The sequence below is a fragment of the Dermacentor variabilis genome, chromosome 1 (genome assembly GCF_050947875.1).
Source record: "Dermacentor variabilis isolate Ectoservices chromosome 1, ASM5094787v1, whole genome shotgun sequence".
Classification (NCBI taxonomy): domain Eukaryota; kingdom Metazoa; phylum Arthropoda; class Arachnida; order Ixodida; family Ixodidae; genus Dermacentor; species Dermacentor variabilis.
In genome coordinates this window covers 248,687,587-248,702,007 of record NC_134568.1, presented here as the reverse complement: position 1 = coordinate 248,702,007, position 14,421 = coordinate 248,687,587, and the positions used below count along the sequence as shown (strand labels likewise).

Here is a 14,421-nt window from a genome sequence, read left to right as displayed (position 1 = left end):
GCGCGGTTTGTGCCAAAAGCTGCTGGCAAACTACGATGGACCGTATGTTGTCATCGACAAAGTCAGCGAAGTGAACTATACTCTCGCGCGCCTCACGAACAATGGTAGACGTTCTGCTAGGACACAAGTCGCGCATGTAGCACGGTTGAAATCATGCACGCCACGACAAGCTTGTTGACTCGCCCAGTGGGCTTTGTCTGCGAGGAGAGGTATATGTTACGTCCAAGCGCGTAAAAGGGACGCGTGGATCAAGAAGAGGAAGAAAGAGGAGAACGAAGACTGTGCAGCGGCCATTCCTGTTGTTCGTAGCCTGCCGTTCCTGCTCTCGCACGCCTAAATAAACCCCTTTTCCCCGTGCTTGTAACAATATGATATATGTGAGACCCCACACTTCCCAGAAAAATTTCTCGCTAAGAGTGCACACTGAGCAAGAACGCGCAATGAAACTGATTTACGTATTACACCGTGTACGTAAGCAAACGGGTCTTTAACCGAATTTATGTACTCTGAATAACTTACTTGTGCACTTTAATCGTCTGTTACCAGATCAGAGCTAATAACGTCGGCTCATTCCTCAACACTCATTATTAATCTTACTGAGTCTGGGTGGACGTAAGTACTGGCAAGTATAAGTGGACGGGAGTGTGAAAGGGCTTGAGCGTGAATATAGACAGAGGCTGTGAACGAATCCAGTAACTGCCGATGAGATGAGTAGACGCGTGAGTGAGAATATAAGTGTGAGTGATTGCCTACTAATTTTGCTGTTGTGCTCACCGGCCACCAAGACACGAAGCGAAGTGGGGCAGGTTCTACAAGATCAGCTGGTTGAGCCGCAAACAGAGCCATGTGCCCACGTTTATCACGAACCCAGAGCACAAGAGCCGCGAGCTCGGAGATGCCTTCGATCACATGGGCTAAGAGTGGTTAACGTCCCTGCCTTCCTTATATCCTCTCTCTCTCTCTCTCTCTCTCTCTCTCTCTCTCTCTCTCTCTCTCTCTCTCTCTCTCTCTCTTTATGGGCTAAGAGGAGCTGCATGCTTCTTTCTATTGAAAACAAGGCGTTGAGCCCAGGTGTGAGAAATACGGTGACGTGTATTACAACAGGCGGTAAGAAGAGGGCGCAAAGAATCGAAAAGTGCAGGCCAGGGATATAGCGAGGCAAGCTTACAATGGCTTGAATTTCGGAAGCACTTCAGATGCACTTGATCACAGAAGTGTCGATGCACAACACAAGCGCGCAGCGAACCAGTGCCACGTGCTGCAGCTCATCTACGGCACTATCGGATACCTCCAGACAAGGTCAGAGCAAACTTTCCTAACGTCGCGTGCTTATGCGCTCACGGCTACTGTGAACCAAACAACACAAATACCGAATAAAGAGGAAGGAAGGATGGCTACGGCCATAGCTCTGCCGGTAGATGACTATGCGTGATGTGAGGAAGTTGTGGTTTTGGATTCCGCCGGTTGCATGCTATCTCTCCTGCGGGGGGCAAGCTCAACAACATCCGCATGACATCCGCCAACACCTACTATGCGCATTGTCTCTAGCCTACAGAGAGTAACCAGAAGGGAGCTGATAACCGCATCAACGACAGGCGCCAAAAAACAGCCATCGCCATCACACGGCTGAGGTGAAACCACCAAATGCACTCGGCTTCGTGTTTACTGGCGAGCGGAAGGCCTGCGCAGATAGAGCGCATTTCCGTTCGGCAGGTCGTAAACATCGCCGCCCGCTGGCGCTCCGTCCGAGCGTGTGGCCTCCTTCGTACGCGCGCACGCCTCGTATCTGCGTCTCCGAAAGCGTTTTTACACTGCGCGCTCGGTATAGAAGAGCCGGCAAGTTTCGACATCCGCAGCTCGAGAGCGACCTCGACAACACTTCAGGTGCCGTCAGAGGGCCCAGCTCGAATCTTCATCATCGCCGCGTGATGTACGAGCAGGGAAAGACAAATGTACGTTCATTCGCGGCGGCGCTCGCGTAAGCCCTAATACAAGAGCTGCCGATAGGGCCAAGCGAGCTGCTTGTCGGTTCGTGATAGCGCGTCCACGACGGGCTTTCAAGTTCAATACCTGTGACAGATAAGATTCACATGGCATACGGGCGTATGACGGCGGTGCACAAGCTTCCCCTCTCACGAGAAGCATCGTCCCTTTTGACGTCGATCAGGTGCTAAGTAAAGTCACCGATAAGCCCCACTCCACGGTGCGTCTCCGCGCTGTGGGCGCTTGCTCTGTGGCCACGGAGAGCCACAGATGAGGTACACAGCGGCCTGCGGTTTCTTGGTAGCGTGAGTCCAAGAGCTCTGTTTTATCTCTACACTCAGGGGCGCTGTCGTGTATACAGATGTGCGAAGCCTAGCAGCATTCACGCTGGCTTATATTTATTCTACAGCGTGTCTCATTCTATAGCAGTAAGCCGCCGAACGGGTGTTACTACAATGTTAATAAATTTGACCTATAGCTTGCGCTAGACACGAATGCTAAAAGTAAGTGTCGGGATAGATTTCCTAAGTATTATATACTTAAGTAATGCAGTTACATAAACTACAGAATGCTCAATCTAAACAAAAATAGTATCCTTCTAGAGCACATAAAACAAAAGTTAAATGGAAAATCTCGTTGTTTTCTGGCTGCATTTAACTTGTATATAGGGCCATAAAGAAAAGTTCCGCATCAGCGAATTGATTGACCTGCTTAAGAATAAGGCATTTTTCAATATTAGTTTCCGTCTCTTTAAAGAGTATGGTAAATCTGAACGTTTCAGCGCAGAAAAGATGCACGGTCCGCTAAAAAGCTGCACTGCCATGAGGTGCTATCGCTTGCCGGCACAGCTGCCTTGGCGGGTGCGTATCCTTACCCCGTGAGGAAGCTCACTGCGATAGCAGTGAGGGAGCCGGGCTATGCTTACAGCAACTGTTCGCATGTCAAGTCTTCAATATGACCACTAAGCAACCTATTCAGTCAGGAAAAGCGCTAGGGGAGAGTGTAAAGTTTTTGATTGCATGAGTTTCCAGATGTTCCATCGACAACCCACTCTATTATGGAACTGAGCCATATAGGTCACCAGCCTGGAACTATCGGTGCTCTTAAGCATAATCATATCTTACCCACCCCACCTCTCCACAGGCCAGACACAAGTTGAGAACACCGCACTATAGCGGGCTATTTTCTTTAGAAGGTGCAACATATTTTTAAAAATAGCCCGCGGCAAATAGCACAATTGTAACGCTTGATATAAATTACTCGATGAGGCGGCCATCATTTCGACGAGAAAACAAAAAAATTCATAAAATAATTAACATATTTGAGCTAATTAACTTTTCTAATATGTTGCATTAGGGCGCATACTCAAATCGACGAATTATAATCAATCAATCAATCAATCAATCAAGTTTTATTTTCGCCGCAGACAATACATTGTTACTGCGAAAATAGGGGGCCAGAGAAAAAAGCTGCATCTGTGCAGTTTGACTAAGCTCTAGCCACCCGTACAGCAGCAGTGACACGACGATTTTTTATATGGATTCAGTTACATAAACATATCAGCAAATAAAGAAACGACCAGACAATCCCATCACAAATGGCAGTTACAAGAACAATTACACAGCATACATATTTCAATGAACAATTAGACACATAAGCAGTTCCAATACAGTCACACAAACAGGTCAAATAAGCTTTTGTTAGTAAGGGCCAGAACGTCAACAGTTTTGCGGTCTAGCTCATTTAGTGTAGTTGCCAGTGCGTAGCCAAGTCTTTCTTTCCCATAATGGGTGCGCGAGAAGGGAACGTAGTATGGCGGTTAATAACTGAAAGGGTAGGAAATGGTACTTTTCCTGAGATTTGATAATTCTTGGAATAGTTCCACCCTTCCTATAATGTGGCGTTTTTATAGGTTCTTAATAATTTGTATTTGTATATATTGTGAATTTTCATAATTTTATGTCTGGGACAGAGTGGTTCTGTGTGTTCTAAGAACGAGAAATTTTCTACTGATCGAAGTGTTTTTTTCTGAATGAGGAAGAGTTTCTTTTTTTTTTTATTTAACATACTGTTAGTCTCACGGGGACTGTTACAGGAATGGATTTATCAGCAAGATACAGGAATACAGTATACAGTACAGTACAGTAATACGCCAGTTACACATCAAGCGGGCAACAATACAAACAGTATACAGTACAGTACAGTAATACGCCAGTTACACACCGAGTGGGCAACAACACAAAATCAATACAGTCTGAACATGAACATCAGGTCTGGATTGTTGACAAGACTGACGAGGCTGCAAGCTCAGCGAACTTTTTCAAGGAATCCTGCGCAGTTATAGATTTATCTAGGCCGTTCCATTCTCTTATGGCTCGAGGGAAGAAGGAAAAGTAATATGTGTTGTTAGCACAAGAGTATTCATTAATCGTAAAGTCATGCTTGTGACGTGTTTCTCTAGAACGATTAAAACTAATGTAAGTAGCAGGATCCATGTTAAATGCGTTATGAATTAATTGATAAAGAAACTTGCGTCTATGGAGCGTGACGCGGCTTGATAAGGTGTCTAGGCTTGCGTAGGAAAGCAGCTCTGTGGGAGAATCAGTGCGCCGGTATCTATGGTAGATAAAACGAACAGCTTTTCGTTGAACTGATTCGAGCATGTGTACATCTTTTTGCATATATGGAAACCAGACGACGTTTGCATATTCTAAGATTGGACGGATAAGGACTTTATATGCGAGTAACTTGGTATCTGAAGTCGCAAAGCGCAAGGTGCGCTTAAGGAAGTATAAACTGTTCATTGCTATTTTGGTAATGTCTTGTACTTGGGTTTTAGAGCTGAGATTATCAGAAATAATCACACCAAGGTATTTCTTTTCAGTTACTGTTCTGAGAACGCCGTTGCCAGTACCGTAAGGGAAATTAAGTTTTGTTTTCTTATTTGTGACAGACATCACTACAGTTTTTTTCCATATTGATTGCCATTTGCCATGTACTGCACCACTTTATGACGTTGCCCCAAGCTGTGTTTAACCTCATTTGGTCTGCATGAGTGTTTATTTTTTTATATAGCACGCAGTCATTCGCAAAGAGACGCACCTTCACATCAACGTGGTATGTTATGTCGTTTATGTATAAAATGAACAAAAATGGTGCTAGCACAGAGCCCTGCGGCACGCCAGAAATGACCGGAACGATATCAGAAGCATGGTCATTGTATTGCACATATTGTCGGCGTTCCGATAAGTAGCTGGCTATCCACCTCGTAACGGGACCATCGCCAAGTATTTTGTTTAGCTTGAAATTCAGTTTAGCATGTGCCACGCGATCAAAAGCCTTTGAGTAATCAAGGAAAATTATATCAGTTTGACTTTGATGATTGATTCCCTCTGCGAGGTCATGAAAGATTTCTGCCAGTTGGGTAACAGTGGACAACCCTGCTCTGAAGCCATGCTGGTTTTGGTGAATGATGTTTTTAGTCTCAGTATGTTCTTTAAGAAATTTTAATAAGATGTGCTCAAGAATTTTACAACAGGTACATGTGAGGGATATAGGCCGGTAATTGGACGGGGACGTTACGTCGCCTGATTTGTGAATGGGCACAATTTTTGCTACCTTCCATTCAACGGGCAGACAGCTGTCCTGAAGTGACATAGAAAATATGAGGTAGAGATATTCACTGATTGGTTCGGCATTGCGCCTAAGAAAGCAGTTTGGAATTCCGTCAGGACCACAACTCTTTCTTTCATCAAGGTTCAACAACAGAGAAAGAATCCCAGGTACATTTATGACCGGAGCGCCAGAAAGTTGTGTAGACTCATTACTATAGCACGCTAATGTTCCTAAAACACCGTTATCGGTGGTGAATATCGACTGGAAGTAATTGTTGAATGAGTCAGCTTGCTGCTTTCCACGTGTAGGCGAACTAGCAGTAACATTCTTTCTGTTTAAATACCTCCAGAACTTGGCCGGCGAATTTTAAATGAAGTTGTTAAGTGTAGTGCCACAAAATCGTTTCCTAGCTTCGAGTACTTTATTCTTTAATTGTTTTGTTAGCGAAATTATGTTGACCTTTAGTTCTAAGTTTGGTCGTTGCCTATTTCGTTGCCTTAACCTATTAATTTTTCGTTTCATGTGCATTATTTCTCGAGTAATCCAGGGATTGTGCTTGCATGTTGCCTTCTTTTTCAAAGGGATAAAATTTGTGATGCAATGCTGTTTAAATTGTATCCACAAGGCGTCAACAGTTATGATACTCTGAACATACAAATCATAAAAATCATTAAATTCATGAATAAGATACGTCATAACAGCCGCGTCGTTCGCTCTGTTAAATGCGCTCACATATTTCGTCGGACCGTGCTGGCGACCCAAGTTTGGCAAGAACAGCGTACACAGTACCGTTTCATGGTCAGAAATTCCTTTTGACACTTCAACTTTACAATCATCTATTCTGAAGTAGTTACTAACGAACACCAAGTCTAGTATAGAATTGGATGATCCTTGCGCACGAGTAGGCTCTCTAACAATTTGTACAAGTTCTAAAGTGAATAGGATACGATACATGGCATTACTTGTTGCATCAGTTGAGCTTAAAGTATTCCAGTTAACTAGCGAACAATTAAAGTCGCCAGCTAATATGATCATAGAGCCATAGACATATTTATACATGTAATCAAACAGAAGATCCAAATACACAGTTTCAGCATTTGGTGGCCTGTAGACCGCGTCCACATTAACAGATTTACATTTCAAGTGAACTTTGCACCAAACGGCTTCTACACGAGGAATGTCAGGCATTTGCCTAAAGGGTAGATCACGTTTTAAGACCAAGGCCACTCCCCCACCCCTAGATTCCCTGTCTTTGCGAATGATGACATAGCCCGGGGAAACGATTTCATGATCTTGAACGCCAGAGTGCAGCCAAGTCTCAGTGATCACAACAATATCTGGATTCAAGGCGAGAAGGGTAGCTTCCAAGTGGTCAATCTTATTTAGAAGGCTGCGCGCGTTTATATTTAATAGGGTTATCGGCAGCTGCGTGTTCTTTTTGATGGATTGCTCGCATTTCCGTTTTTTTCTATTTTCTTCTCACTTTTTTTTATTTCGACCAAGTCGTTTATTTCCTCATCCCATTTGAAAAGCTGGCCATTGATGCTTACTTTGTCGTGCATTAAGAAGACCTTCTCCTTTCTGTCACGGTTTGTTTTAGTTGTGTCCCATAGTTTCTTTCTGATTTCCTTGAGAGGACGTGAAAAGTCTTCGCTGATAGAACATCCTGAATTTTTTAGTTTTGAGCAGCATTTGAAGATCTTCACCTTATCACGATGGTCCAAAAGTTTCAACATGACTGTTGTTCTGTCATGACATGACATGACATGACATGACATGATATGAACATGACATGTTCTGTCACTTCGCATTCGCCCCAGACGATGAATCCTTTCAATGCCTTCGACTTCAATATGTAGTATATCCTGAAAGATGTTTCTAGTTACAGACCCACGGAGACTTTCAGTGGATTCACCCTCTTCTTCATCCAACCCATAGATGATGAGGTTCGACCTACGACTTCTGTTTTCCTGTAAGTTCGTTGCTGTCATCTTTCCCCGTGTTAGCATGCAGTAATGTAACTTGAGAGTTAATGAGTGCAAAACATAACATCTTTTTAATGCGGCCTGGAAAAGTGTGACGGTTCTGGCTTAATACACCGGTGGCTTTACTTAATTTTGGAAATAAAGTTTTCGCATGTTCATTCCAAGACATGTTTTCTGAGAAAATTACACCTAGAATCTTAACAAACGTTTATATTTTAATTTTGAATGCCATGAGAGCAATATGGTGGTCCATATTTTTAGGGTGCCGCGTAACTTTCAACGAAATCTTCTACCGCGCGCTCAAATCGGCTGACAAGGAACATCTCGTGAGTGTTGGTGACTTCAACGCTCCCAGCCTTCATTGGGGATACCGCTTTGAGAAGGCCATAGGACGCAAACTGGCGGAGTTAGTATCCACACTTCGTCTCACGCTGCTCACGTATCCGGCATGGCCCACACGCGTGGGCAATTCGGTAACGTGGGACACATGCCCTGACCTATCTCTCGCTAAGAACGCTACAGATGCCGCCTGGGAGAACCTGGGGGACTGTCTAGGTAGCGATCACTGCCTTCTCCGCATCACTCTTCTGGCGAAGGCGCCTCGCAAAAAGTGGGGCAAGGCCAAATTGACCAATTGGCATAAGTTCGGTATGCAGGAGGTACCTCCCGGGCTCTTTTCCAGCGGTTACGCTGAGTGGGCAAAGTAATTACACACAATACAGCAACAACACGTTACGACAGTTCAGACTTCCGAAGACATCCTCGCAGTCGAAAATCACCTAATGCACCTGTGGGAGGCGCGCCGAAGCCTTACCAAACGGTGGAAGAAGCAAAAGCTGAATCGGAAGCTTAAGGCTCGCATTACCGAACTCACGGAGCAAGCCGCAGCGTATGCTGCCCAGCTCACGGACTCAAATCGGATGGAAAAGGGCAATTTGGCAGCGCGTCAGATGAGCTCGAGAGGAACGTGGCGTCTCTTTCGCAGCCTCATTGACCCCACTCAGACGAGAGAGGAGACACAACGACAACGTCTGCGGGCTTTGCACGGGTACTGTTGCGCACTCCAGGCTAGCGTTTCGCACTGCTGCCGAGTAGTAGCGGCGCCTGCCTATCGAAGCTCGACCGACGTTACTTATTGGGTAGCGTGGCGTTGTCGGCGGGCTGCAGGCATCCGGTAGACCATGGCGACCAAGCAAGGTCGAGACGATTTCCTAGTGCGAAACTTGCACGGTTTATTCAAAGGTAGATGAAAGAAAATGAGAAGAGCATGAAGTTATCAAAAGTACATTTCGGAGCCCCTTAAATAGGCTCTCTACAATCGTGGGTGAGATCTTGCTTCCGTCGATGTCACGTGACCGGCACAGAAAGAGGGCCCCTCACCCTCTTGTTATACCGATCCGTTGAAAGGAAGAAGTCGTCCCGCCTCCCGGAATTGTAGACGCCTGTCCGCCTCTTCTGCGCTTTGCGGGTTCGTGGAAGTTCTCTTCTAGGTCCAATTCGAGGAAAGGACCTCTCTAAACTCGCACGCACGCACGCACACACACACACACACACACACACACACACACACACACACACACACACACACACACACACACACACACACACACACACACACACACACACACACACACACACACACACACACACACACACACACAAAAGAGGCTGTACACTGCGGGCTTCCGGCAGACAGGAACACTCGAAACGGTCATGGCGAATTAGAAAGTCACGCTTCATTTCGACGAGGCCTGGTAAACGGTCCAGTGAGAGAAAGTTCTTTGTGCGCGAGGTGCGGGACGTTAACCATCACAGGAGAAGTCACGTCTCATTTCGACGAAGATGGTCGGATGAAATTCCTCTCGCCACGTGGTGTCAGACGCAAACCCTAACAGTACCAAGGCACGACAGCTCAACTCACGGACACGCTATGCGACAGGTATCTCTGTCGCATAGAAGACCCGATTGGACCCGAGTACGAGTACGCGGGCAAGCCTAATCCAGATCTTGATGCTCCTTTTACATTCCACGACCTTAGGGCGGCTTTAGCTAAGATGCGCAGAGGTACGGCTCCGGGCCGCCATCACATAACAGTGAAACTATTGGCGAATCTTCCGGACTCGGCCTCTCTTCACTTGCTAGAGCACATTAATCAGATCTGGGACGGGCGTCCACTTCCTCCCGATTGGAAGACCTCCTTGGTCACTTTCATCCCTAAGCCAGGCAAGACCGTAAATACCGACAACCTAAGGCCCATCTCACTGACTTCGTGTGCGGGCAAACTTATGGAGAAGATGGTTCGGGATCGCCTCTCTCCGTACATGGAGGCTAAGGGCCTCTTTGCAGACACTATGTTTGGTTTCCGCCCGCATATGTCTGCACAGGACGTCCTCCTCCAACTACATCGCGACATAATACAACCCACGGCCATGCGCCACAACGACAAGGCCATCCTTGCCCTCGATCTTAGGGGGGCCTTTGACAACGTTCGTCACGGCAGCATCCTGGCAAACCTGAGCACCACGGATTGCGGGCACAAGGCATTCGCCTACGTCAGAGGTTTCCTCTCGAAGCGTCAGGCCCTCCTTAAGATCGAGGATGAGGAATATGGCCCATACACCATGGGCACACGGGGCACTCACCAAGGAGCGGTCTTGTCGCCACTCCTTTTCAACATTGCCATGATGCAGCTTCCACAACAATTGGCCCGGGTGGAAGGCATCCAACACGCACTTTACGCGGTTGACATAACAATTTGGACTACCGAAGGGAGCGTTGGGGAAATGGAGGACCGCCTCCAGCGGGACGCCTCCATCGTCGATAGCTATGCTATCCACTGGGGTCTCGAATGCGCTCCTGCGACATCGGAACTTCTTCACATCAGAACCAATCCCAAAGACAACACGAGTTTGCATCTCTTTCTGATGGGAGGTCCTATTAGAGAGGTCGAGGAGATCCGGATCCTGGGTCTGTTCATCCATCACAGACTCAGCCCGGAATCCACTATCGACAAACTCAAACGCGTAGGCGAACAGGTCGGACGTATGATCCACCGCGTTTCCAACAAACGCGGCGGGTTGCGGGGCAGGGACGCGCTTCGACTCGCCCATGCCTTCGTAACCAGCAGGATCCTATACTCCGTACCCTACCTTCGAACTACAAAGAAGCACGATGAACGCATCGACGCCATCATAAGGAAGGTCACAAAGCGAGCTTTGGACCTCCCAGTGGCTACCTGCAACGCTAAGTTGTTGGCTCTAGGTGTGCTTAACTCCTACCAGGAGTTGAAGGAGGCCCACCTTGTGACCCAATACACGCGACTCTCGCAGACGGTGTCCGGGCGACAACTGCTAGACCGCTTGCACATACAACACAAGTGCATTCCAGAGGAGAGATGCAGGCTTCCGGAGCTCTGGCGACATAAGCTCTGGGTTCCTCCACTCCCGCGCAACATGTACATGAAGGCAGACGAAAGGCGCGCGCTCGGGCTCTCGAACACCAATATGGATTAAAGCAGGGTGTATACTACGTTGATGTGGCAGGGCCGCCGCCCACTGGATTCTACACGGCTGCCGTAGTTCAACAGGACCAACGAGTTAACGGACTTTACTACCACGCTTTCAACTCCGCGCATGCCGAGGAGGCTGCCATAGCACTTGCCGCCTCGGACCCGAATTCGAAGGTAATCATCTCAGATTCGCGCAGAGCCTGTGAGCACTACCTGGCGGGCGAGGTATCACCTTTAGCCTACCGCATTTTAAAGCGAGCCGTGAGGGAATCGGACCCCTCACCCAAACGCATTATTTGGACTCCGGGCCACCAGGGCCTTAGAGGTAACGAGGCTGCGGACGCGGCCGCCCGAGCGCTTACCCACCGGGCACCTCAACCAGACTCTTCCGGCTCAGAGATTAGACAACCGCTTCTGCGGTTCAGGGAAATTCTGGCAGACTATTGCGAACGTCATCGGCTTTTCCCGGTCCCTGCTAAGGGCCTGAGTAAGGCCGATGAACGAACCCTGCGGCGCCTGCAGACAAACACACTGTTGTGTCCTGCAATAGCAAAACATTTTGACCTAAAAGTTGATGGGCGATGCCCTCACTGTGGGGAAGTCTCCGATAACTTTCACATGGTGTGGGCATGTCAGATGAATCCGTGCCTTCCCCCCAACCCTTCCCCCACTAGAGAGGCATGGGAGGCAGCCCTACTCGATTGCTCGGCGCTGGAGTCTCAAAGGGCCCTAGTCCTACGGGCGCGGGTAGCAGCTTCGTCCAGTGGGGTCCCAGACTAAAGACTCCACCTATGTAAAGGGCCATTTTTGGCCTGCAAACTCTCACTCTGTTGAATAAACGTTTTTCATCATCGTCATCACCCCGAATGACTTATGCGGACGCGGTACGACAACCGTCGCTGTACGGCCCTTCAAACGTCATTACCCCCCACGTGACAATATATTTGAAGAAATTCACGTTGAAAAGCACTAAAATTCACTTCCGATGTTTCGGCCGGGGACCGGACGTCGAAAATAAGTTTGTGGCACTTTCCAATGTCAATTTCAGCGAACTCTTACTTCTTCAAGTATATATATATATATATATATATATATATATATATATATATATATATATATATATATATATATATATACGCACACGCCACGTAGCTCAACTAGTCTGTCACATAGTGCTTGAAGAAAGGCGGAGAGTATGCACGACCAATTCCGTAGTCGAAATGTGATGTCAGCTAATTAACACCGTTACACTAATTAACTTTTTTTATTATTTACAGCACGCGTATACCAATTGCCGAATTGAAGCCCAGCGGTAATTCAACCATAACCATTTAGCAAAAATCTTGCACTTTGCACCTTTTTCGAGCAATACGTCTTCAGAATCAATGGGAAAATGCATTCATGCTCTACGTCAACACCTACCACTGTTATAAGCACTGCATTTTCCATAGGGCTTAAAGCAGTGCGAATGTCAAAATATCGGCGCGAGATGTCGGTGTAACTAGATGAAGACCACAAATCAAAAGGAAATGGCGTGGACGCTGCTATGATTTTCGGACGCAGATAGTGAAATGGCGCCGGTCGAGAATCTCACCCATTCCCTTCCCAGCGGCGCCAGTGGCAGCATTTTATGTTCCACTCTCTTCAAGCGCGTCGTTAGCCGCTAGCCGTTTCAGGCCCGCAACAGTGCGTAGCAATGCAACTTCCTCGTAACTCCGAGAAAAAAAGTATCCCCGTCTCGCATCAACTCACACCTAACCTTGCCCCATGTTGTCTGTTCGCGACGAAAGACTGAACAGTGAAATACAGCACGAAAGAGCGCCATATACGAGAGCCACTCCGTACCGTGTTTTACAGCCTTCTCCTCCTGGTCTACGCACGCCGCTGCGTGGCCTATTTACGTCGCCGGCTGACAAAACTCGGCCGAGGAGGACCGGAAGTCTGCCGGTGAACAACTGAACCTTGCGAAGCCCAGCCCGCGGAATCCTTTGAAAGGATGTTGCAGTTGTTGGCCTCCGCTCGAGTGGCAGCTTTACGACAGCGGCGCAGACTGCTGGCTGCCACTATTTCCTGCGCATTGCACGGGAGCCGCTCGTGGAAGCCGAGATGACACACGCGGCCGCGGAGCGTTTGCCTTGGCGGTAACGCTGGAGAGTTTAAAAGAAACACGAACGTATGTTTTAAACTCTTTAGCAGCGTGCTTGCTCGCTTGCTTGTCATTTAATGGAGTCATTTTCTTGTGCGGCTGCTGTTAGCTTGACATCTTTAGCGCAAAGAGACGCCGCCTTGAGGAGCAAGTAACCCTCTAATGCTTAAAGTATATTTCCTCTTCTGATATGACCAATAATTTCCTCATACCTCCACAAGCAACTCGATCGTATGCCCCTTAGCAACAGATACCCGTGCTGACTTGTTTAATTCACCCCTTTCCCCCAACTCCTGTCAGATCAACGATAGATAGATCAACGCTCGCATACATCAGTTATGAGCTAATCTAAATTAATCAAAGCGTTGTGGGTGAATCGGTGGAGGAAAAGAACAACGTCGTAGGACAAGCCACAAAACTCGTATATTCCACAAACACCGAAATTGCTAAGGAGTATGTGTGCGCAGTTGGCGTAATGGCGCAGGTGATACAAAAAACGAAGACGTGAAAGACGAGGTCGTCTTCTCGTCTTTGTTTTTTCGTTTCGCCTGTGCTGTTATACGCGAACCGTTCACTCATGCAAACTCGTCCAACGTTGTTGTAAGCTAAATTTGTTGTCCATAGGGCTGTTTTATCTGTTTCTATATATTCTAATTCTCCATTCATGAGCGCCTCATCAGGTCGTCCTCTCGTTTGTGTTCTACTAAGGGATATGCCACATCGAACTGTTCAAGCCTTCATAACGCTCTCGTTGGACGCCACGCTCAGCCGCTTTTTGTTCAGTAAATGGTGCTCGACACATCTTCAGCAAGAAGTCGTCAGTCTAATGATTTCTGCTGCTAGTTATGTACAGCAAGCTAATCAGTTCCTGCATTGCAATCCTTGCGATAATAATAATAATAATAATAATAATAATAATAATAATAATAATAATAATAATAATAATAATAATAAGATAGCTCAAAAGTTGTTCAATTTTTGTGTAAGTTTCCTATCGGCTGAGAGCAAAGAAGTGTAGCAACGTTCTGGCAAAAACGAAAGCACGCATCAGAGAAGTGAGACGTGCAGGAGCAGAAATAAACAAAAGGATAATCTTTTTCGACCCCTGACATCCGACTGCGCTTTCGCGCGGTGTTCGCTGACATGCGCTCGACGAAGGCATTCAATTAAAGGCGTCGGGTGCT

At 47.1% G+C, this 14,421-nt stretch overlaps 1 pseudogene; it reads left to right on the top strand.

Moving 5' to 3' along the window:
* Nucleotides 1-11,871, top strand: part of LOC142563681 (uncharacterized) — a 28,491-nt pseudogene extending 16,620 nt beyond the window's left edge.
* Nucleotides 11,872-14,421: the final 2,550 nt, after the last annotated feature.